The following is a 24,055-nucleotide window of genomic DNA, read 5'->3' as shown; positions in this document are numbered from 1 at the left end:
ATGGAACACGTTCTGTAGTGCAAATATGCAAAAAGCACAAAAAATGCATAGATGTGAATCCAGCCTCAGGGGTGGAATGCATATGGTGGCGTCGCACGTGTGCAGTCCAGCGGGTAGTCAAATGTGATGGGTCACCATATGTGACGAAACACCATCATTAGTATAAATTGATAAATCAGCCCTTTTGAAGGTCTGTTGGCAGTATATACTAAAGTGCCGAAAGCTCATTCCTTGCTAGTTAATATGAGGTACAGCATATCGCTCCTTTCTTTGTAAATTGGGTTGAACTTCCATCCCGGCAAGATTGTTTGCAATATATATAAAAATTTCAATTTATTTTTTTTTGATAAAAAAAAAAGTCTTTTCATGTTATAGCTGTAGGAAACGGGTATAATTTGTCAAAGTATCCATTTAGTTAAAAAAAAAAATGCAAACCCCACTGCAAAATGTATTTTTATTTATGCATACACAGTAAATCTTACAGACACAATGTGATGATGACATACTTGTAATATTTTGTGCCAGTGCCACCATGTGGACAAAAAGGCTCACCGCTCTTCCCTCTGTAATGTGCCCAGGATTTTAGATAGGATCCGCATGTTTCTCAACCTTCTATTGGCGATTAGTAAGTTGGACGCATCTGTGGCCTACAGAATTGACAGGCAGACTCTATATTTCCTGGCTGTCAAATCATAGGTCATAGACCCGTGCACTCTGTTACTGGAAAATTATGTGGCGGCTTAAGGTAAATTGCTTTGAAAAACATACAGTGTAAATTGCATGCCCATCAAGAAGGGAAATTTGCAATCTGATTATTTTACCTATAGAAATCATTTTATTTACTTTTTAATGTGATTCACTAACACAAACTGAAATTGAAACTACAGTATATTCCAACTCACCTGAAAAAAATCTTAAGTAATCATTATTTTTATTATTTAAGCTTCTCTGGGTATTTTTAAAGCTGTGCTTTTTTGTCTCTTCCAGCTGGCAATCCAATCTTAATGTGGAGTTCCACACAAGAATGGAACTTCTGCTTTTCAGAATCCCCCCCCCCCTCCGGTGACACATTTGACACCTTTCAGGTGGTGGGGGGAGCAGATACCCATCTAATACAGGCATTTTGCTCCCACTTGCGGGCATAGATACCCGCAACACCCACAAGGCTCCACTTCTTGATTCCCTTACCGAAGATGGCGGCAGCAGCACCCGAGAGCCGAGGGACAGATTGGCTTTGGGTGCCGACATCGTGAGCGCCCTGGAAAAGTAAGTGTCCATATTTTATGTTTTGTGTATACTAAAAAATAAATAAATAAATAAAATGACTGTGCACCTCTAAAGTGTTCGGGTTTGGCTTGAAGAAAAAGTGGCACCCCTAGACATTCCTTGAATGTAACTATTTTGAGAAACAGTTAAATTGATGGATTTAGTTCTAAAGCTGAACTCCAGCTAACAATCAAGCTTTTTTAAGCAGGTAAGGTAGCCATAGATGGACTGGAATTTGGCCCATTCAGCAAAGCATTGGATGAATTTCAATCCGTGTGTGGCCACTGCAGTTAAAAAGAAGTCAGTCTACCGATCGGCTTCTGTTCAACTGCCCTGTCAGATAAAACTCCCTCCATTAGTAGCTGCTGGCAATGGCTGCAGTGCTGATCTATATGTTCTAACAGCGGAGCAGTCTCCCCACTGTCAGATAACACAGTGGGGAGGATTCCTCCATTCACCTTGATTGTTCAACCTGCTGGCTGAACAAAGAGAAAACTGAACCATACATGGCCAGCTTTAAAGCAACAGTTTTTTATTTTCCTTTTAAGATAAAGATTTTATATAAATAAATAAAGAGCTGAAAATTGTAAGCACCTCCATTAGTGGTAAATGGTTGGTCTCAACCCTCTAATCGGTAATTTTGCTGGACAGATTGGTCTGTTAAAGTGGTTGTAAACCCTTACAAACCACTTTGACCTACAGGTAAGCCTAGATTAAGGCTTACCTGTAGGTCCAAGAAATATATCCTAAACCTAAACGGTTTAGGAGATATTTACCCAAAGACAGCCACCGCTGTCTACGGCGCATGCGCCGTAAACAGCGGCGTGCAGGCGCACTGGGCAGGCCGCAGTTCGCGGCATTATGCCGCGAGTGTCGGCTCCCATGCACATGCGTGGGAGTGACGTCATCGCGGCTCCAGCGAATCACATCGCCGGATCCGCGAGACCCGGAAGTCGCGAAGATGAAGACGGAGGACTGCTTCGGGGGCTTCGTTCTCAGGTAAGTTATTCATAATGAGCTAGTATGCTATGCATACTAGCTCATTATGCCTTTGCCTTGCAGGGTGTGTTTTTTTTTTTTTTTTCCCTTTACTTCCTCTTTAAAGGATGTTTAAAAATTGCAGATTTAATGGCTGTAACAACAAGTGAAAATAAAAGGGGAAAAATCCTAAAAAACAAAAATGAATGCAGTCACCCTAAGAATTGTTAAGGTGCAATATATTAAAAAAAATCTTTTGAGTTATATTGCATATTGCTTAAATTTATATGTAACTTGTTAAAATTTATCTTTTGTTTAATTCCTTTTGACCCGAAACTTTCTAATATCAGGAGACAGCTGGAGATAGCAGTGATATGAGGACCTGCAGGGCAGGTGCAAGGTTTTTCACCACCCTAGACAAAACCAAATTTTGCCGCCCCTTGGCTCTGCCCTAAACTCGACCCCTTTGTTCTGCCCTTGTAACACGTTACCTACCAGACCATTACACTGACCTGTCTGACCACATACACTGACCTACCTGATTCCTACTTCCTGCACTACTCACACCCCTCACACACACACACACATTGATGTAGATTGGAGGATTCATCCTTCTCCTTCCCTCTCCATGTCCCTCACATCTCTCCTGAGGGCTCTCCCCAGCACTCGGCGGGCAGTATTGCTTAGGAGTCCCCATCAGTGCCCTTCAGCTGCTCCATGGTGTCCCCCATTGGCCAGGAGGTCAGCTCAACTAACAGCCGCTGCACCTCTCCCCATGCTCCCATGGTCTCCACCGAGCCCCATCCCACCACCTCTGCTGGGGCAGCAGTGAGGAGATTTGACAGCAGGGCACTCAGTGGGACATGTCATGGATTTGGCGGCACGGCACCTTCAGGGTATGTGTTCACAGGACAGCCGGTACTGAACAGGGGAGAGCAATCAGGAGAGGAGAGCCGAGCTCACACATGCCTAGAGCTTCACTGCAACGGGACAGAGGCCATGGCTGCGCCCTAGGTGGTAGTGTGCCCTAGGTGGCTGCCTAGTTATCCTAGTGGTAGCAGCGGCCCTGAGGACCTCACTTGGCTTATGAGCTCTTTGGTTTATGAGTAGTTGTCTCCTTTGTCATTAAAGCCTAGGCAATGATATATTCTGTTCTGTTTTTCTTCTTATCATTTATATTTTATAAACATATTAGAAGTAACCTATTAAATATATTGAAATATTTACAATGAAATACATAACAAATTGTACTGAAGTAGTTGCATCAACTTGCTCATTTTTCATATCTGGAAGCTCTATAGACGACCACCACAAATAACAGCATCTCCACCGGAATACTATCTCCACCTTCCACATGGAGTTGCTGTTACAAGTCATGAGCATCAATCAGTGTTCCCAGGAGGGTGGAGAATCATTCTTGTACAATATCCTCTTCTAACCTGTGAAAACAAGAACAAGGGGCATCAGAAATTAGGCAAACATAATTACACAAGTTCCACATTTTTCAATACATCAAAATAAACATGTGGCTATAAAATACAAAGGAGACTACAAATCTGTACTGCTTGTACATTTACCACCTACACGTCATGTCCTTGTGGTGCACCCAGCTAACAAATAGTGAGGCAACATGGGAGGAGAGGTCTTGCAAGTTGGCCTATCATAATTCCTTCGTTTGTGTGAGCGAGCTCAGTGATCCATTCAAGAGTGGTGTGGGGTTTTGAGTGTTAAAACAGGCACTTAAAGTGGTTGTAAGCCCTTACAACACACTTTTTCCTACAGGTAAGCCTATAATAAGGCTTACCTGTAGCTACCCCAGATATCTCCTAAACCATTCAGGTTTACGAGATATCCCCTTTATTTGCATGTGCCGATGTCATCCCCACATGCGCACTGAAGCAATGGCATGTACGTGCCATTGCTTCAGTTAGACTGTACCATTACCAGCGGCTCCCGCACACATGCGCGGGAGTGATGTCATTGCGGCTCCGGCTAATCACAGTTACCACGATACCCGGAAGTAACTCTGGGGAGAAATGCAAATGTCGCCGGCTGGAGCGGTGAACCAGGACCGCTGTGGGGGCTGCGATCTATGGTAAGTAATACATAATGAGCTAGTATGCTATGCTATGCTGGCTTAAAGTAGGTGGTGAGGAGAAGACATATTGCCTCCCAGCCACCTGTCAAAGAACTCAGTAAAGTGATCCAGCTATGTAGATCCAAAGCTCCAAAGCAGAACTAGTGTTAATCAGTGGACAGGCTGAATGAAATTACAAATTCTTTCATTGGTAAAACAGTTCATGTTTACTTATTCAAAAGGAACTATTGAATAAGTTGGGGGAGGGGGGAGTTCCAGCTCCCCTCGCCTGGCTGGAAAGCTCAGGGCTCAGGTGCTGACTACAGCCTCCCATAGACATGAATTGCTGCATGATGCTGTACACTCTGTTATTATAAGGGAATTCAGAAAAATGGGAATCTCCTGTTTGCATTTCCTTCATGGAATTCATTATCCTTCAGTTATACAAAATCAGCACTGGTAACTTTTGGCACTGTACCCAAGACTCCATCATGGTGACCATTGCTAACACTAAGGGCTCATTAACACTAGCTTTGCTTTCTGAAGAGTGATCTGGGTTCGTTGTGCACTGTACATAGTTGTGGGTTTTATTTCCTCCCAACTACTAGTATGGACAAGCCCCAACTCCCCCTAAGGCATGGGGCGTAGCTATAGGGGTCTCAATTGTGACCCGTTCCCATGCTACAGGAGGCCTGTGTGGGTCCCCTGTGCTTAAATCCATAGTACCCAGTACGGTGCGAAGGAGCATTGTAGAGTGTGGGGTGGGAAGTGGAGAGTGAGAGAGTGTGGTAATGTGGGAGAGGAGCAGACAGCGTCCCCCCTGGACAGTGACAGCATGGCGGGAACAGGCATGAGCCAGATTGGTATGTTAATTGTAACCCCATGCCATGTCCCTGAGCCTGCTTTGCCCTTCTGTCCCTGAGCCATATACCAATTAGTGGGGGAGGGAAAGAGGACTTGTCATTGGGGGAGAGACTGGTAACCCTGCCCCCGTCAATGAACTCACGCTCTCTACTGTCCCTCAGCTTTATACCAATCAGTGGGAGGGCTAAAGAGGACCTGTCATGGGGGAGGTTGGTAGAGACTGGTAACCACACCCCCATCGCTGAGCCTGATCTGCCCTCCTGTTCCTGAGCCATCCACCAGTCAGTGGGAGGGAGCAGAGGACCTGTCATGGGGGAAGGGGATCCAGAGAAGGCCGAACTACAAGTCCCAGAAGAGGGGGGGAAGGGGAGAGGAGCCCATGAGGGTCAACAAAGTATTACTTACATCCGACCACCTACTATGAATGACCTAGGTTCTGCTGCCCCTAGATAAAACAACAAAAATAAAAACTACTTACACCAGTGGTGGAACTGCCAGGGTAGGAAAAAGGCCACCCTTGTGGCTGGGCCCTGGCGTTATGCCACCATGGGATGGCCCCAAGACAGCAGGAAGGGGGCAGGAAGGGGGCCCACTACAGGACATGTGAAAGGGCCCCGCTATGGGACCGTAATAAAAGGCCTTGCGATGGGAGTAAAGGACCTCAGGCCCAGAGGGAAGGGCCCCAACTGGGGGTCGGGGGGGGCCCTTCATGGTTTCTTGCACTGGGGCCCTGAAGGTTCTAGTTATGCCTCTGCCCTAAGGGCTTATCCACAACATAGTACATGCATTAAAGCGGTTCTTCACCCTAAAGGGGAAGTTCCGCTAGTATTATCCCTCCCCCCCTCCGGTGCCACAATCGGCACCTTTCGGGGGGGAGGGGGGTGCAGTTACCTGGATAATCCAGGTATCTGCACCCACTTCCGGCCAGACTGACGCATGGCTCCGCCCACCCCCGCATGGCTCCGCCCCCCCCCCCCGTTGTGTTCTGGGAAACACACAGTTCCCAGAGACACAGCGGGGGACCATAAGAGAAGCGCAGCGCAACTCGCGCATGCGCAGTAGGGAACCGGGCAGTGAAGCCCTCATGCTTCACTTCCCGATTCCCTGACAGAGGATGGCGGCGGTAGCTGCAGCGAGACGAGCGATCGCTCGTTATCTGCCGCCGACATCGCTGGAACCTGGGACAGGTAAGTGTGATATTATTAAAAGTCAGCAGCTGCAATATTAGTAGCTGCTGGCTTTTAATATTTTTTTTTTAGGTGCAGCTCCTCTTTAAAGTGTATAATGCACATGATCTAGTGTGCAATTTCACAATGCGTTGCGTTATGGTGCAATATAGTTTTCAGAATTATGCAATAAAATGCAACCTGTCCCTTTTGTGCACAGAATCGGCACTACTAAAAACAATAGTATATTGCCTGCTTGTGTCTGTGACTGTGTTGAGCAACATAGCCCAGCGGTGGTAGATGTATGTATCCTAACATTTAACCCTTTGCATACCTACCTCTCTTACATCAGGATTCATTTTTATAACTCAGAGGTGAACTATCCTTTCCAGGCTTGCAGCAGCACCACCTGCTGGCAAAATCTGAGACTGCAAAACGGATCTGACACACATGTGCTTCATGCTTGTCCAGGTCTGTGACTAAGTCAACTTAAACCAGACACTTTAATCTGTAAAGCAAGGGGGCATGCACCATTGTTTTGGTCGGTGACCCATATAGTAATATGACTAAATAAATGGTATTGAGCTATACACAGCCTGAGAAATGCATATTATTTATAGTAGAGTTCTGATCGTCATTATGCTAAAAATAGGCATGTGGAAAATGCTGCAGGTTACGGTACTTAACCGACTGAAATAAATACAAAGCCTATCACTCTTTGTAAAAATGCTAGTTGCCTGGTTGTCATGTTGATGCTTTGTTTTCAGTACAGTGCAGTACTTTCTGAGTCACTGATGTGAAATTAGTATAGAAATAATGGATTCTGACACTTTTCTGACATTCTTGCTTAATGTTTGTTCGAGGTCTTTGACTAAAATCTTAAAGTCAGGTGAAGAGCGTTTTCAGAAGGAGGCCAGAAAAGCAATAGATTTGAGTCAAATAATAAGATCAGTATCGTGATTCTTCTATATATGTAAATAAATGTGTAGAAGTACTGTATAGTTATATAGATGTGTCACATACCATTGATTAATACCATAAAACCTAAACAGATATTTGTGTTTATGAACATATACTATTGTACACCTAGATAATACTAAATGATGAAAATGTGTAACCTTTCAAATTTAGGCATGGAATATAAATACGGCACTTTTAATGTGCATTATTTTCTATACTTTCTGGGGGAAAAAACAAACAAACTACAATTTAACCAGAGCCAACGCATTAAGAATGGTGAGCAGTACTCACCTTCATCTTCTATCAGTGCCAGATTTCTGTATAGCCAACATAGGCTGTGGCCTAGGGCCACAGGGCTGTCATGCAGCCACCCACAGATCATGTTACCAGGTCAGTGACATATTCCTGTTTATAATAAAAGATTTCACACTGACACCCTGCCTGCCATAGCACCCCAAGTGGGTAATCATCTTGTTGTCCCTGCCCAATATGTGCATGTTCAATGACTGTGCTTGCAGTCCCCTCTTATTGTGTCCATATTCCTAGAAATGTCCTTCTAGCAGATTCAAGCAAGAGTTTACCCTTCTCTTCTGGTTATGTGTTCTGGTGAACTGATTTAGGAGTGAGCAGATGATGCTAAGGCTAGCCAATTGATTGGGGTAGGTGAAGGCAGCCAAGACTGTTCCACCCATAAGGCCAAGTGAGGTGGTTGCCTTGGGTAGTGCTCATAGTGGCACAGTGAGGGGGGGGGGGAGTGACACTGAGGCTTGGTAAAATGACACAGACAGTGGTAACCACACAGGCAGTGGCAGCGGCTCAGCATCTTCAGTGGCGCAGAGACTGTTGAAAGTGTACTGAGCACAGTGTGTCCATGGCCGGCATTGCCCCTGCCTGCCACAGTGGTCTGCTCATTGTCACCGAGCCTGCGTTTTTTAACTGCATCATTGTCCCTGAGCTGACTGTTTCAGTGTGTGTGTATGGACACCATCTTTGCCACACAAGAGGCTTGTTGGCGGCAGTAAAAATGGCCGCCCTCAGTGGCATCCACCCTTGGCTTGGCCATGAAAGCAGTAGTCTTTTGTCTTAAGGGACAGGAATCCCAACACTACTCACAGCACAGATTGACCAACCTGCTTCAGATATATATGTTTATTCCCACCAACTTGACAATATTTATAAGAACCAGTGAATATGACTCTGATACTTTAAAAAAAAAAAAACATTTTGTGTAATGCATCTTCCACGTTTTTTTTTATATAACATATTTAATACAACTAATACTACATGCATATTAGATGTAGGTTTTATTATTTACGGTAAGCTCTTGAGGATTAAAAACATACTATTTATTGGAAAAAAAAGAAATGTAGAAACATCAAACCAACCAAAAATATAGATGCCAGGTACTAACCCTTAAAAATTCTGGAGGAGGAAATCCATAAAACTGGTATGGTATATACTGATACTCACAATTAAGCCAAGTTGGTTGCAATGGCAAACGATGGTTGAAGAATAAACACTTTTATTTTGTTGCTGTAGGACACTACATAGAGTTGTTATCTAATGAGGCCCTACTAGTTCATGTTACAAGCTTGAGTCCTTATGCTGTTCCAGACCCTGCAATGTTTTAAAAGATAACAAAGCACCTAAGTGTGGAGAGGCCCCAATGAACACTGTCTGAGTGTTTTTCAGAAGTCACTACTTTTGCCTGTCAGGTTAAGTAGAAGTTAGTTGAGGTCTCATGTCAAAATTTCTTCTCTCTGTTAACAGAAACCTGACTGTGACTTTTTTCTAATGCTCCGTACACACGATCGGACTTTCCGACAACAAAACCGTGGATTTTTGTTAGAAGGATGTTGGCTTCAACTTGTCTTGCATACACACGGTCACACAAATGTTGGCCTACAATTACGAACGTAGTGACGTACAATACGTATGTGATATTTCAATATTACAAATGCTAGTTCTATCTCTCGCTCGTACTTAATTCCGAGCATGTGTGGACTTTTGCCCGATGGACTTGTGTACACACAATCGGAAAGTCAGACAACAAACATTTGTTGACGGAAAATTTGAGAACCTGCTAGCCAACATTTGTTGGCGGAAAGTCCGACAACAAATGTTCGATGGAGCATACACACGGTCAGACTTTCCGCCAACAAGCTCACATCCAACATTTGTTGTCGGGAAAATCCGATCGTGTGTACAGGGCATAAGACTTTTTATACATTGAAATTTTCTCCCTTTTCAATTAAAATTTCTTTCTGCCAGGGTGCTATTTTATTTGCTTACTTCTTATACTGTACAGTATATGTAGTATATTCCTTGCATGGAGAGTTATGCAACAACTTTGTCTGAAAATTATAACTTTTAAAGTGAAAGTCCTTTCTACAGTGCACTTACCATAACATTTGAAAGCAAGAGAACCGCTCTTAAACTAGTTTCACATTGTTAATAAGATCTTGGGATTCCCAGATATAAAGCTCCTCCATCCTTTCATTAGCTTGTCCAGTAGTAGCGCATTATTAGACATTTAGAGCACCTTAATGGACAGGGGAAGGGAGAGTTCTCAGGACTTAGCTCTGAGATCAGGGACATACAGCTTAGGTTCAGAGGTTGTATCAGATCTTAAAGTGGACTTATACTAAAGTCTAAAATGGCCAACAGGTTAACTTAAAGTAAGCTTGTCAATCAGGGCAAAGCAACAGGCTCTCTTGATAAAACACTTCTTCTTCTGCTGATACCTTTGCCATGCACCCCAACTTCTCCAGATAGATGAAGGCCTGTAAAATATACCCTGAACTTTGAGTACTGAAGAACATTTGACCTTTTCCCTTCCTTCCATGATGCAGTGCTCAGCACCTGAGCGGCCAGATTGCCAGGCCCCAAAACTGACAAATAAGTGCAGGGAAAAGGTCATTAGCCTTGTGTACGGTCTGATATAGACCAACACTGAGCTTAAGGGCTCTGGTAGATAAACAGGGAGTGCGGGGAACACAGGTATCGCAAGAGGAGGGGGTGGGGTATAAAATGTCATTTTGTTCTGAATGAGCACCTAAGAGGTTTATTTTAAAGGCAACCAAATTAAAAAGTATAAAAATAAATTGTACTTTGTTTTAAGAACATAATGATCTTAATCATTTTCCCGTGTACATATAATGGCCATTCTGATGTCCATAAGATGTCCATAAGATTTCTAAGCCCACGTACACACGGTCGGAGATTCTGCCAACCAAATTTTGGATTTTGTCCATCGGATCTTGTCCGAAACTGTTGCATACACACGGTTGGACTAAGTTGTCGAAAAATCCGATCTTTCAGAACGTGATGACGTAATTTCGTTACGATGGGACTACATTCAGGCTAGTAGCCAATAGCTTTGATGTAGGAATTTGATCTGAGCATGCGTGGCACTTGGTCCGATCAAAATTCGCTACACATGATCGGAGTATGTCCGATCAAACCAGTTGGTCGGGAAATATTTCCAACATGTTGGAAAATTGGGTCCGATGGATATTCCGACGGAATCAGTCCGATGCATACCACACACAGTCGGATTATCCGACGACACGGTCCGATAGGACACATTCCGACGGATTCTCCGACCGTGTGTACAAGGGCTAAGGATGGGTGCAACCACAATCTGACTTTCTGAAGAATTCTTGTGGTACAGCTTCAGTCATTTTATCATTTATATTTTTTAGATGAAGTGGGGTAGGGGGCATCTGATATCTACTTACCTAAAGGGAACAAGGTTGTCTGACATGTCCAGGGCTGTATTTTTGGACTTCTCCACTAGCAGTGTCAATCTGGCCAAAATCTTGCACTGATCTTCTCATGTCTAGGGTGTTTGCATTCTGGATGAAGCAGTAAAGCAGACACCTTTGGACAGCAGCATTTTCACTGTGGGAAGGGGTTAGTGTAATGCCGCGTACACGCAACCGGACTTTTCGGCGGGAATAGGTCCGACGGTCTTCCCGACGGACTTTCGGCGGATTTCCGACAGACTTTCCAAACGAACGGACTTGGCCACACACAAGCACACCAAACCGACGGATTTGAACGCGATGGCGTACGACTGGACTAGAATAAGGAAGTTCATAGCCAGTAGCCAATAGCTGCCCTAGCGTCGGTTTTCATCTGTTGGACTAGCATACAGACGAACAGATTTTTCAACCGGACTCGAGTCCGTTGGAAAGATTTGAAACATGTTTTATTTCTAGGTCTGTCTGACTTTTGGGAAAAGTCCGCTGGAGCCCATACACAATCGTAATATCCAACGGATTCATTCTGTCGGACCTAGTCCGTCAAAGTCCGGTCGTGTGTACGCGGCATTAGACTAGCAGATGGACTTGAAATGAATACCAGCTAACACTTTACAAGCAGGTACAGAAAACCATTATTTTTTCTCATTTTTGGGATAAAGGTTTTACATAAATGAAAGAAAGCTGACTATTTTAAGCACCCCTGTCAGTGGTAAATGGCTTGTCTCAACTCTCTAACTGCTACTTTGTCGGACAGCTTGGTCTGCTAAAGTAAGTTAAAAAATAAATAAAACAAAGGCGGCCACAACATCTAAGAATTTGTAAGCTGCAATTTAACCAGTTGCCAACCACCGCACGCCGATATATATGTCGGCACAATGGCAGCGGTGGGCAAATGGGCATACCTGTACATCCCCTTTAAGAGCTGGGAATAGCTTGCACGTGTGCACCATCACGGACAGCCTGACTGTGCCCACGGGACCAGCGGACTCTATATACGCTGGTCTCCCAACGATCGTGTCACAGAGCCTCAGAACAGGGAAGTGCCATTGTAAACAAGGCACTTATCCATTCTGGCTTGCGTCATGACAGAGATCACTGCTCTCTGTCATCAGGAGCAGTAATTGCTGTCATGTGACTAGTAGCCCATCCCCCCACCCACAGTTAATCACTCCCTAGGACACACTTAACCCCTTCATCGGCCCCTAGCGGTTAACCCCTTCACTGCCAGTGTCATTTACACAGTAATCAATGGCTTTTTATAGCACTGATTGCTGTATAAATGACAATGGTCCCAAAATAGTGTCAAAACTGTCCGATGTGTCCACCATAATGTAGCAGCCCCGCTAAAAATCGCAGATCGCTGCCATTACTATTAAAAAAAAAAAATTATGATAAAAATGCCATAAAACTATCCCCTATTTTGTCGATGCTATACCTTTTGCGCAAACCAAATACAGGCTCACTTCTGTATAGAAACCAATGAGCTTCCAGGTTTTATTACCAAAGCTTAATTGAGCAAGCTGGCGTTAGAAGCTCATTGGTTTCTATGCAGAAGTGAGCCTGATTTTACACTTTCCAGCTTTAATAAATAAACCCCATTGTGTACTTAAAAGTGGGGTATGCCTGTATACGCTTATTGCGTATTTATTTATTTTTTTACCAAAAATATGTAGAAGAATACACATTGGCCCAAACTGAGGAAAAAAATTGTTTATATTTATTATAGTAAAAAACAATTTGTTTTTTTCAAAATTGTCGCTCTTTTTTTGTTTATAGCGCAAAAAATAAAAATGCAGAGGTGATCAAATACCACCAAAATGCTCTATTTGTGGGAAAAAAAGGCCACCAATTTTGTTTGGGCGCAATGTCGCACGACCGCGCAATTGTCAGTTAAAGAGACGCAGTGCCGAATCGCAAAAAGTGCTCTGGTCAGGAAGGGGGCAAACTCCTCCGGGGCTGAAGAGGTTAATACATTTTCTAATGCAGCTTTACATTTCAGTAAAAGATATTATCAGTTGACAGCCGGTGATTACTGAACATAATTGGTGTGTACGTTAAAGCTTATAGCACTGCGCTCATACTGGCCGCACCCGTGGGCATGACAAGGGTTGAAGTCCACTGGTGCCTCCTTACTGCATGTAGGCGATTTATCATTTCACCACATTCAACTGCCATTTCCTTGAAACCTTCAGTGTATATTTCTGCCAGTAAATAAGTGTGTAAACACAGCGCAGACTCCATATATGGAATTTTTACACAAAAGAACATTTTACAACACCTTTTTCATAGTGCCTCATCTCTAACCTTTGCCTGCCAAGGGTTGTTTGTGGATTTGCGTGCTCTAATCTAGACCAGAGAGAAATTTGTGATTCAGAAAGGGGGAAACCCAATTTATAAAGATTGTTCCGATAAAATTAGGGTATATATACAGTGTACACTATAGGTGTGATGCATTAACTTACTAAAAACTGGAGTCACTAGAACACCAATCAGATTCAAACCTGCCTTGAAAAATCAAATCTGGTAAGTTGCCAAAGTAGAAAAACTCGAGCACTTAGGAAGATCATTTGATACATCACACCTTATGTCATCTTTGGGTGTCTCACAATAAATGGGTATTCATTTAAACAACAACCAAGAAACAATGAGTACATTAAGAAATAAAAAACAGTTGTATAGAACACGCAAATCTTTCAAAATGCTGGAAATGGTTTGTTGTTTGAGGGTAAAATCATTAGATAAAAATATTGCTCTGAAGGAGAATTTTACAAATCGGAACTTGCCCCTACTACAGTTGATTTTCACATCTTTGAAGTAAGGCTTCATGTACACGGGACGTTTTTGCAACCTCTCCTGAATGATTTAACTTTGCAGGTAGCAACCCACGTTTAAAATGGGCGTTCTGCTGCGTTTACATGGTGCGTTTAGAAGCGTTTAAAAAAAAAGGAAAAATAAAAATGCCTGTAGACAAAATGCGGCTAAATGCGAGTTACCGCGTTTAGAAGCATTTGGCTCTTGAAATGCCTGTAAACTCAGCTTCTGAAAGCATTTTTTTGCATTCCAAAAATGCCTCTAAACACAACTACCTGGAAACAACTGTAAACGACCCTGTGTACATGTACTGATAAGATAACAGAGGAGAATTCAGGGGCAGCTGAAAAAAACTCCCAGCTGCTCCTAAACGTCCATCTACCAGCAGCGGTGTACATGAGGCCTAAGAGAAGAAAGATTTGTTCATACCTGGCTATCTTAAAGGGGTTGTAAACCTTCAAAACCTCTTGCAGTGCAGCAGCCCCCCAGTGCCCCCGTTTTACTTACCTTAACCCTCTTTCTTTTTTTCTCGCGCCGGGGTCGACCACACCAGCTCTAGCCAGTGTCTCGTGTCCTGATTGACTAGATTTATAGCAGCGCACCCATTGGCTCCCGCTGCTATCAATCAAATCCAATAAAGTGGGCACCGGAGGCGGGCCAAGTCTGGCATTCGTGTCTGTGAATGCAAATTCTGGACTCGGGCACGTGCCCACAAGGTAACCCCTTTGGGAAAGCGCTTCCCCAGGGGGTTATCTGATACGGGGAGGAGCCGCGAGAGCTGTCGGGGGACCCCAGAAGAGCAGGTTTGGGGCCACTCTGTGCAAAACGAGCTGCCAAGCTGAGGTAAGTATGATATGTTTGTTATTTTAAATAAAGAAAAAACAAACCCTAAGGCTCGGTTCACACAGGGGGCGACACGACTTGCCGTGCCGCGACCTGCCACGACCTCAGCGGCGACTTGCAAATGACTTCTGTATAGAAGTCAATGCAAGTCGCCCGAGGTCGCCCAAAAGTAGTACAGGAACCTTTTTTCTAAGTCGGAGCGACTCGAGTCGCTCCTCTTAGAACGGTTCCGTAGTACAGAACAGGGGCGACTTGTCAGGTCGCGGCACGGCAAGTCGTGTCGCCTCGTGTCGCCCCCTGTGTGAACCGAGCCTTACAATCACTTTAAGTTTACTTAGTTGTTCTAATCTGTAACTGGCATCTATTGTTTCAATGATCTGAATATTTAAAAGATTAAGAATACCTATACACATGTAAATTTTTTTGGGCTGAATGAAAAATATCTAACAGATTCCTCCATCCACATTATTCAAAGTGGATGGACGAAACTTTTAGGGTGATAACACTCTGCAGATCTTGAATTCTGACAGCCGACGTCCACTGTCAGAATATTCGAACAGGGACTGCACCTGATTAGATGCAGCCGCTGTTCATTTAACAATTTTCGTCCAGCACCTTAAATTTTTCAATTAAAGGATTTTGCGTGGGAGGGTGCTGAGAGGGCCACCCACAAACTACATTTCATTATGCCCTGACCTAATGTACACCAAAAGTGCACAGTCTTCATTTTAGAGCATTTCAAAATCAATTTATTTTCCTTCTAAAGTGATATTAAACTCCACTATTTATTTGTAATGGGCCTCCAGGAGATTTATGCTTTAATGTGCTAGTATGGACCCCATGTTAGCACATTATGGCAGACTTACCTGTCAAAACGGCCAACCAGCTCTGCATTGTTACTGCTCCAATTGACCCTAGGCGCTTCTATCTTTGCCGGTCTTTCTTCCAGATTCGCTATCTTCTGCCTATTAAATGACTTGGTCATGATGATGTCACTCCCACGCATGCACACAAGAGTCATTTTATAATGGCACAGAACAGGTACTCTAAATGTGGTCTGACCTGCGCATGCACAGCTCAGATTACATTACTGCTAACAGGCCGAGAGATACATTAATGAAAGAGACCACCAAGGTCTCTTTTGTTATAAAACCCTGCCTGTCAGTGTTTTTTAAATTGACTATAATACTGCTTTAGGTTCCATGCACACTGGGCATAAAAATGTTGCTTATACAAGCATTTAGCTGTGTTTTTTCTTCAGTCTGCAGAAGCAGCTGTATGTTAGCCTATGTGCCCATGCACATTAGGGGGTTTATAGGTATATTTTCAGGGGAGAGTTTAGAGACAGGAAAAAAAAACCTTCAGAATTTCATTTTTTTAGAGCTTTTGGGCAGAAAAAACGCTTAACATGCATAAACGCGCCTAAACACTGCGTTTAGGGGCGTTTGGCTTTTTCAGTTTTTGTACATTGAATATAGGAAAAATGAACAGAGGGGAATGTTTTGGAAAAAAACAGTTATAAAAGCAAATGTCAATAAACTCTTGTGCAATGTGAGCATTTTTAACGCGTTTTTTTCTGCCAAAGGTTCTGCCATTTTTTTCTGCCCCGGTGTGCTTGGACCCTTATGCCGCATACACACAACCAAACTTTTCGACGGACTTGGTCCAGCGGACTGAAATCCGTCGGACAATTCGATAGTGCGTGGGCTCCAGCGGACTTTTTCTTCCCAAAAGTCCGGCGGACCTAGAAATAAAACTTGCTTCAAATCTTTCCAACGGACTCGAGTCCGGTCGAAAAATCCGGTCGTCTGTGTGCTAGTCCAATGGACTAAAACCGATGCTAGGGCAGCTATTGGCTACTTGCTATGAACTTCCTTATTCTACGTCATCACGTTTAAATCCGTCAGACTTTTGGAGTGATCGTGTGTGGCCAAGTCCGTTCGTTTGAAAGTCCAGCAGACCTCAGCTGCAAAGTCCGTCGAATTGTCCGCCGGACCAAGTCCGACGAAAAGTCCGGTCGTGTGTATGCGGCATTACAGTACCAGTTATATTAATGATTGCTTGTTGTATTGGTTTTGGCTCCTAGGGGAGCATAAAAAAACGTGTTTTTTGATCTTCCTAATAAGACAACAGCTAACCATAGAATATCTATCTATTCAATTTTATTATACGCCGTGTAAGAACAGACATACTATTATTTTAGGCAAATTCACACAAATCAATCAATTTAGAGCAATAATGACTATGAATGATGACTTCTGATTGGTTTTATAGTAGACACCCTGGGGTTGATTTACTAAAAGCAAATAGACTGTGCACTTTGCAAAGTGCAGACACCCTGGAGTTGATTTACTAAATAGACTGTGCACTCTGCAAGTGTAGTTGTTCCAGAACTTTGTAAATGAGCAGAAGCTCTCCTGACTTTCATCATCCAAACACGTGCAAGAAAAAATGCTGTTTTTTTTTTTTTTTCTCTTACACGTGATTGGGTAAGTTTTTCAAAGTGACGCTTTACTTCATTTACTAAACTCTGGAGCAACTGCAACTTGCAAAGTGCACAGTCTATTTGCCTTTAGTAAATCGACCCCCCGTCTTGCTTATAGGTTATCTTTGCTGCTCATTTTCCTGAACCTTCAGCAGCTTTTCCGCATCTTGTGTAGTTTATCAGTGCACACCCAGAGCAGCCTCGTGTCAGACTACAAAGTTCAACAGTGAACTTTTTACCCTCCATGCGGATATTTATACGTAACCATTAAATTAGATGTCCCTCGCCACAAATGCTCTACCAGAGGAACCTGTGCAAAGTGACCAGTGACACCATTATCTAGCTAGGCCCCGCCGCTGCCACCTGTACTGATAGTGATCATCACCCTTTCACAGTACCCCCTGCCTCGCTCTATTGTACATCTGTCACGAGATAATGTTTGCTTTCTTTATGACTGCTCTTGCTTTGTTTAATAAAATTCTTACTATTATTAGCACTACATTTTTACATTTCCCTAAACCTCTTATTTCCTTTTCTTTTTCTTTTTCTTTTTTTTTTACGTGTTGCTTTTTATCCTTTTTTCTGTGTTCCTTTTGTACTGACATAATAACTAAACGATCCATAAAACCAAAAATAAGCTTTAAATGAAGAGTAGATACAAAAAAAAATGAAGGCAAAGTAACTAATATAGGCTAGTCTTCCTTTAGCAGGCCCCAACCCTTCCCACAAGCCATGGAGTATATTGACTTACCACAGTGTCCCTAACTCAGCGGAGGTTCTCTGTCACTTCGGTCTGCCCAGAAGGGAAATGAGAGCCTGAATAAGAGCCTCCTATCTTTTTGACCGCCTTAGGGAGGGGGTGTGCAGCCCAGCCCTGGAGCGAGGGGTTAACCATTAACCCTGGCTGTAAATGTTTGATAAACCCTAGAGCAGAAGTCACTAACAGTGACAAGTCTGGTGGATGTGCTAAAAGAAAAGGGTGTGCAGGTTAAAGGTGTGTCTGTCAAGGAGTCCAAGGCTTGGGTTTTTTGTACATTCTGGTGTCTAAAATAGCATATATGTAATCATATAGATACTACCTACATGTACAGTGTAATCTGGTATAGAAACTTTGCACACAGCTTGTCAGAGTCTGATGTTTACGTGCTCATTCTTAATAAAAAAATATATATCTATATCTATATCTATATCTATATATATATATATATATATATATATATATATATATATATATATATATATATATATATATATATATATATATATATATATATATATCTATATATATAGATAGATATATCTATATCTATATCTATATCTATATATATATATATATATATATATATATACAGTGCCTTGCGAAAGTATTCGGCCCCCTTGAACTTTTCAACCTTTTGCCACATTTCAGGCTTCAAACATAAAGATATAACATTTTTATTTTTTGTGAAGAATCACCAACAAGTGGGACACAATTGTGAAGTGGAACGAAATCTATTGGATTTTTTAATCTTTTTTAACTAATAAAAAAATGAAAAGTGGGGCGTGCAAAATTATTCGGCCCCCTTGCGTTAATACTTTGTAGAGCCACCTTTTGCTGTGATTACAGCTGCAAGTCGCTTGGGGTATGTCTCTATCAGTTTTGCACATCGAGAGACTGATATTCTTGCCCATTCTTCCTTGCAAAACAGCTCGAGCTCAATGAGGTTGGATGGAGAGCGTTTGTGAACAGCAGTTTTCAGCTCTTTCCACAGATTCTCGATTGGATTCAGGACTGGACTTTGACTTGGCCATTCTAACACCTGGATACGTTTATTTGTAAACCATTCCTTTGTAGATTTTGCTGTATGTTTGGGATCATTGTCTTGTTGGAAGATAAATCTCCGTCCCAGTTTCAGGTCTTTTGCAGACTCCAACAGGTTTTCATCCAGAATGGTCCTGTATTTGGCTGCATCCATCTTCCCCTCAATTTTAACCATCTTCCCTGTCCCTGCTGAAGAAAAGCAGGCCCAAACCATGATGCTGCCACCACCATGTTTGACAGTGGGGATGGTGTGTTGAGGGTGATGAGCTGTGTTGCTTTTACGCCAAACATATCGTTTTGCATTGTGGGCAAAAAGTTGGATTTTGGTTTCATCTGACCAGAGCACCTTCTTCCACATGTTTGGTGTGTCTCCCAGGTGGCTTGTGGCAAACTTTAGACGAGACTTTTTATGGATATCTTTGAGAAATGGCTTTCTTCTTGCCACTCTTCCATAAAGGCCAGATTTGTGCAGTGTACGACTGATTGTTGTCCTATGGACAGACTCTCCCACCTCAGCTGTAGTTCTCTGCAGTTCATCCAGAGTGATCATGGGCCTCTTGGCTGCATCTCTGATCAGTCTTCTCCTTGTCTGAGCTGAAAGTTTAGAGGGACGGCCAGGTCTTGGTAGATTTGCAGTGGTCTGATACTCCTTCCATTTCAAAATGATCGCTTGCACAGTGCTCCTTGGGATGTTTAAAGCTTGGGAAATCTTTTTGTATCCAAATCCAGCTTTAAACTTCTCCACAACAGTATTACGGACCTGCCTGGTGTGTTCCTTGGTCTTCATGATGTTCTCTGCGCTTTCAACAGAACCCTGAGACTATCACAGAGCAGGTGCATTTATACAGAGAATTGATTACACACCATCAGTCATTTAGGACAACATTGGATCATTCAGAGATCCTCACTAAACTTCTGGAGTGAGTTTGCTGCACTGAAAGTAAAGGGGCCGAATAATTTTGCACGCACCACTTTTCAGTTTTTTATTTGCTAAAAAAGTTTAAAATATCCAATAGACTTCGTTCCACTTCACAATTGTGTCCCACTTGTTGGTGATTCTTCACAAAAAATTAAAATGTTATATCTTTATGTTTGAAGCCTGAAATGTGGCAAAAGGTTGAAAAGTTCAAGGGGGCCAAATACTTTCGCAAGGCACTGTATATGTACATCTATCTACTTATATTGTATATAGTGTATTTGGTAGTATAATAGGAACTGGTCATGCCGAACCACACTAAAATATGTGTATATTGTACTTGTATTAACCTTATGGGTGCTGTAGAAGACATGGCGTAGCACAGATATTACAGGATAACAATACTTTTAGCACCGATATCCCTTTAGCATCCACCCCCTCTAATTCTTTTACATACCTGGCACCACTCATTGAAGATCTTCATTGAGCAGCCTGGTAGGACCCGCCATAACTACTGTGTCAAATTTTCCCTGTACTATCTCTTCTTTTGCTAAGAGTCTGTCATTTTCTGGAGAGGCCATTTAGCAGTGGGACAATTATTGGATGTTCAAAATTATGGAAAAATACTGCGCCAGCAAAAAAGTATTTTAGACAAGCTGGCCACACTACAATTCTGGCCTGTACACACGGTTGGACATTCCGACCATAAAATCTGTCTGATTTTTTTTTTCAGACGGATTTTTTCCGAAACTTGTGTTGCATACACACGGTCGGACAAAGTTGTCGGAAAATCCAATCATTCGGAACGAGGTGACATCGATTGCGTTCGATGAAACTACGTAGAGGCTAGTAGCCAATAGCTTTGGTCTCGTAATTTAATCTGAGCATGCGTGGCACTTTGTCCGTCGGAATTCTCTACAAACGATCGGAAAAACTCAGATTGTATTTTGTTGTAGGAAAATTTTAGATCCAACTCTCAAACTTTTTCCGTGGGATTTCCGACGAAAAACGTCAGATAGAGCCCACACAAGATCGGATTTTCCATCGCCATAATCCGATCTGACCTTTTCCGTCAGAAAGTATGACCGTGTTTACAGGGGCATAAGACAAATTGGGCAAAATTAATAGAAGGTAAAGTGCGGTGCTAAATATATGTAAATGTGTACACAATTACATCGTTACATACATAGTTAGGTTGAAAAAAGACACAAGTCCATCCAGTACAACCTTAAAATTCAATTAAAGTGACAATGCAAAGAATGGAATAAAGCCAATGACTATGTGACATGTGTGTAAATACTACAGAATATGCAAAAGTGACAGTGCTATTAATGTATATAGACCAATGGCTGGTCTGATATATAGTGACATATAAACAGTATAAATCACAAATCAAATCAAATGTTCATAAAACACAAAAAAAAGTTTTAACCACGTAAGTAAGTCCAAAGAAAAACTTCCCAATAGTGAACGTTCATAAATGATGAAGAGTGGATATCCAGCCTTTAGAAAGATAGGCCACCAGGGAAGGTTTGCAGTACCCCTTGGAGAGGACATTCACCAGATAAAGGATTCACTAACCAATGTGTAGCCACCACCACATAAAATAGCTGGGCACTCTAATGCCGCGTACACACGATCGAATTGTCCGGCGGACTCGGTCCACAATACGCCGGACAATTCGATCGTGTGTGGGCTCCAGCGGACTTTTTCATCGTAAAGTCCAGCGGACTTAGAAAGTCGTTTTGACTCAAAATTTGTCTGCCGGACTTGGCTTTCAGCGGACAATCCGTTCTTCAGTGTGCTAGTCCTGCGGACTAAGAATGACGCATGCTCTGAAGCAAGTACGAGACGGAGGCTATTGAACTTCCTTTTTCTAGTCCCGTCGTACGTGCTGTACGTCATCGCATTAGAAATCGCCGGACTTTCGGAGCGTCCGTGTGTGACCAAGTCCGTTCGTTATAAAGTCCGGCGGGTTTTGTTTGCTGGATTGTTTGCTGGACCAATTCCGCCGGACAATTTGATCGTGTGTACGCGGCATAATAGCGCGTACACACGCCTGGACTTTCCGGCAGACTAGGTCCGAAGGGATTAGTCAGTCGGACAATCCGATTGTGTGTGGGCTTGTCAGATTGTTTTTCGAAAAAAAAAAAAAAATACGATGGACCTAGAAATAGAACGTGTTTCAAGTCTATCCGACGAACTCAACTCTGACGGACTAAAATTGGGAAAATCGTTCGTCTGGGTCTCTGACGGACCAAATATTACGCAAGGGAAGCTATTGGCTACTGGCTATTGAACTTCCTTGTTTAGTCCTGTTTACGTCATCACATTCAAAACGAAGGGACTTTCAAATGAACTTAGTCTGTTCATGTGTGGCCAAGTCCGTTGGTTCAGGAAGTCAGTCGGAACGCCGCTGAAAGTCCGTCGGACCTAGTCTGGCTGAAAGTCCAGTCGTGTGTACGCGGCATTACCGGATGCTGTGGGCCCTCTGCCAACGGCAAGGAGCCAAACATGCAATGAAACATTGGAAACACGTAGATTTTCTAGGAACCAGCATACAGGAGTGTGCAGCAATGCGGCAGTGCAGATCCAACATCAAAAGTGGGTTATGCTCCCATCATCAGGCAAGGGTCATAGAAGAACAAAAGATTGGCCACATAGCATAAAATCCTTGGCTAAAACTATTTATTGAAAAAAGTATTGCACTTACATCAATGTAGACAAATGGAAATGTTGTAAAAATGTGATCACAGGAAGAAAGTAAAAGTCCAGTATCATGGAGCCAGCACAGTATGTCGCACTGTCACTTTAATTGTGTACACATTTACATATATCTAGGGCCACGCTTTACCTTCTAATTATTGGATTTACATATATTTATATTTTATTTACTTTACCTTCTAATTACCACAGTCCTGGGCTCCCCAATGGGGGGGTGGACTTTTTTTGGGGGGGTGGACTTTCTGAGTGGTGTAAAAGTGATCGGGCGTCTGTAAAGCCTCTTGGATCACTTTTACTGGAAAATCAATTGCAGCCATGATCCTGGTATAACTGCTTGCTGCCCAGGCCACATATATACATTCCCTTGGAAGCGGTTATACGATAACAGGTTTTTTTCCATATGTTTTTATTTATTTTCATGAAATGAAGCAAGGCATTGCAGAAGAGGTAAATAAGCAGTATTTCAATCCAATCACAATCCATACATACAAATTATCAACAGTGTAAATATTTTGTTTTAGTTGTGCTTTTAAAATGAAAGAACTATAGGCAAAACTTGTTTTTCATTTTGGATAGAGTAAGGGAGGGTTATGTCAGATTTTTTTGCCAGTCCCCTGTGAGTTTTTTTTTTTTTTTGCCATCTGTGTCCCAGTCAGGGAGATTTCTCTTCACTTCCCATAGCCCAAACAAGAAGTGAGAGGAAATCCCAACAAAATGAAGGAAACCCTGGTTGTCACCAGGGCCACCAGAATTAGTATCCCCATAGGATGATTTCCCATCTATTCATAGATGTGCGCAGCCTATTGCATTAGGGTGTGCGTCCCAAAGCTCAAACACACATGCGCAGTAGAGCAGTGGATGGGGACTAGAGGATGTTGTCAGTAGAAATGAGATTGATGTCAGTAGTTTTTTGTTTTTATTATTGTTATTTATTGATTTTTTTTTACATTTCTTTTCAATTTGTTTTTATAATATCATTTTTTTATTGTTTTTTTTTTTAATTTGTTAGGAGGGGATTTGGTAAAATAGCAGAGAAAGGGACTGAGGACAGAGATTTTCCAGTCCCTTTCTCTGTTGCCTCAACTGCGACAGGGGCGTTCAGCAGAGGGAATATGCATCGCACAGGGTGATTAGGGTGTGCCCAGGCACACCTGGCACACCCTGTGCGCACACCTATGCATCTATTCCTGTTCTGGTGACAACCCAAAATTTGGGAATTTCATTCACTTTCACTCTTGGTAAAAACCTGACAAACATTCTCTCCACTCTATCCAAAACTTAACAAAAAAAGTTTTGTCTTTAGTTATACTGTAACCGCTTCCAGACCAGCAGCCACAGTTGTACTGTGGCAGGTTGGCTCCCCTGTGCGAAACCACGTAGCTATACGTTGGTTCGCG

At 42.7% G+C, this 24,055-nt stretch overlaps 1 long non-coding RNA gene across 1 annotated transcript; it reads right to left on the bottom strand.

The window, feature by feature from the left end:
* Positions 1-440: 440 nt before the first annotated feature.
* Positions 441-18,046, bottom strand: LOC143959087 (uncharacterized). Its single transcript, XR_013270170.1, has 2 exons — positions 17,969-18,046; positions 441-3,683 (listed from the first exon to the last, which is right to left on the bottom strand). It is a non-coding gene; the product is annotated as an uncharacterized LOC143959087 (long non-coding RNA).
* Between the last annotated feature and the right edge of the window lie 6,009 nt (positions 18,047-24,055).

Source organism: Lithobates pipiens, unplaced genomic scaffold (genome assembly GCF_037356315.1).
Source record: "Lithobates pipiens isolate NorthernLeopardFrog02 unplaced genomic scaffold, aLitPip1_a1.2 Scaffold_109, whole genome shotgun sequence".
Taxonomy (NCBI): Eukaryota; Metazoa; Chordata; class Amphibia; order Anura; family Ranidae; genus Lithobates; species Lithobates pipiens.
The sequence above is the reverse complement of the archived record's forward strand: the minus strand, read 5'-3'. Positions and strand labels throughout refer to the sequence as shown.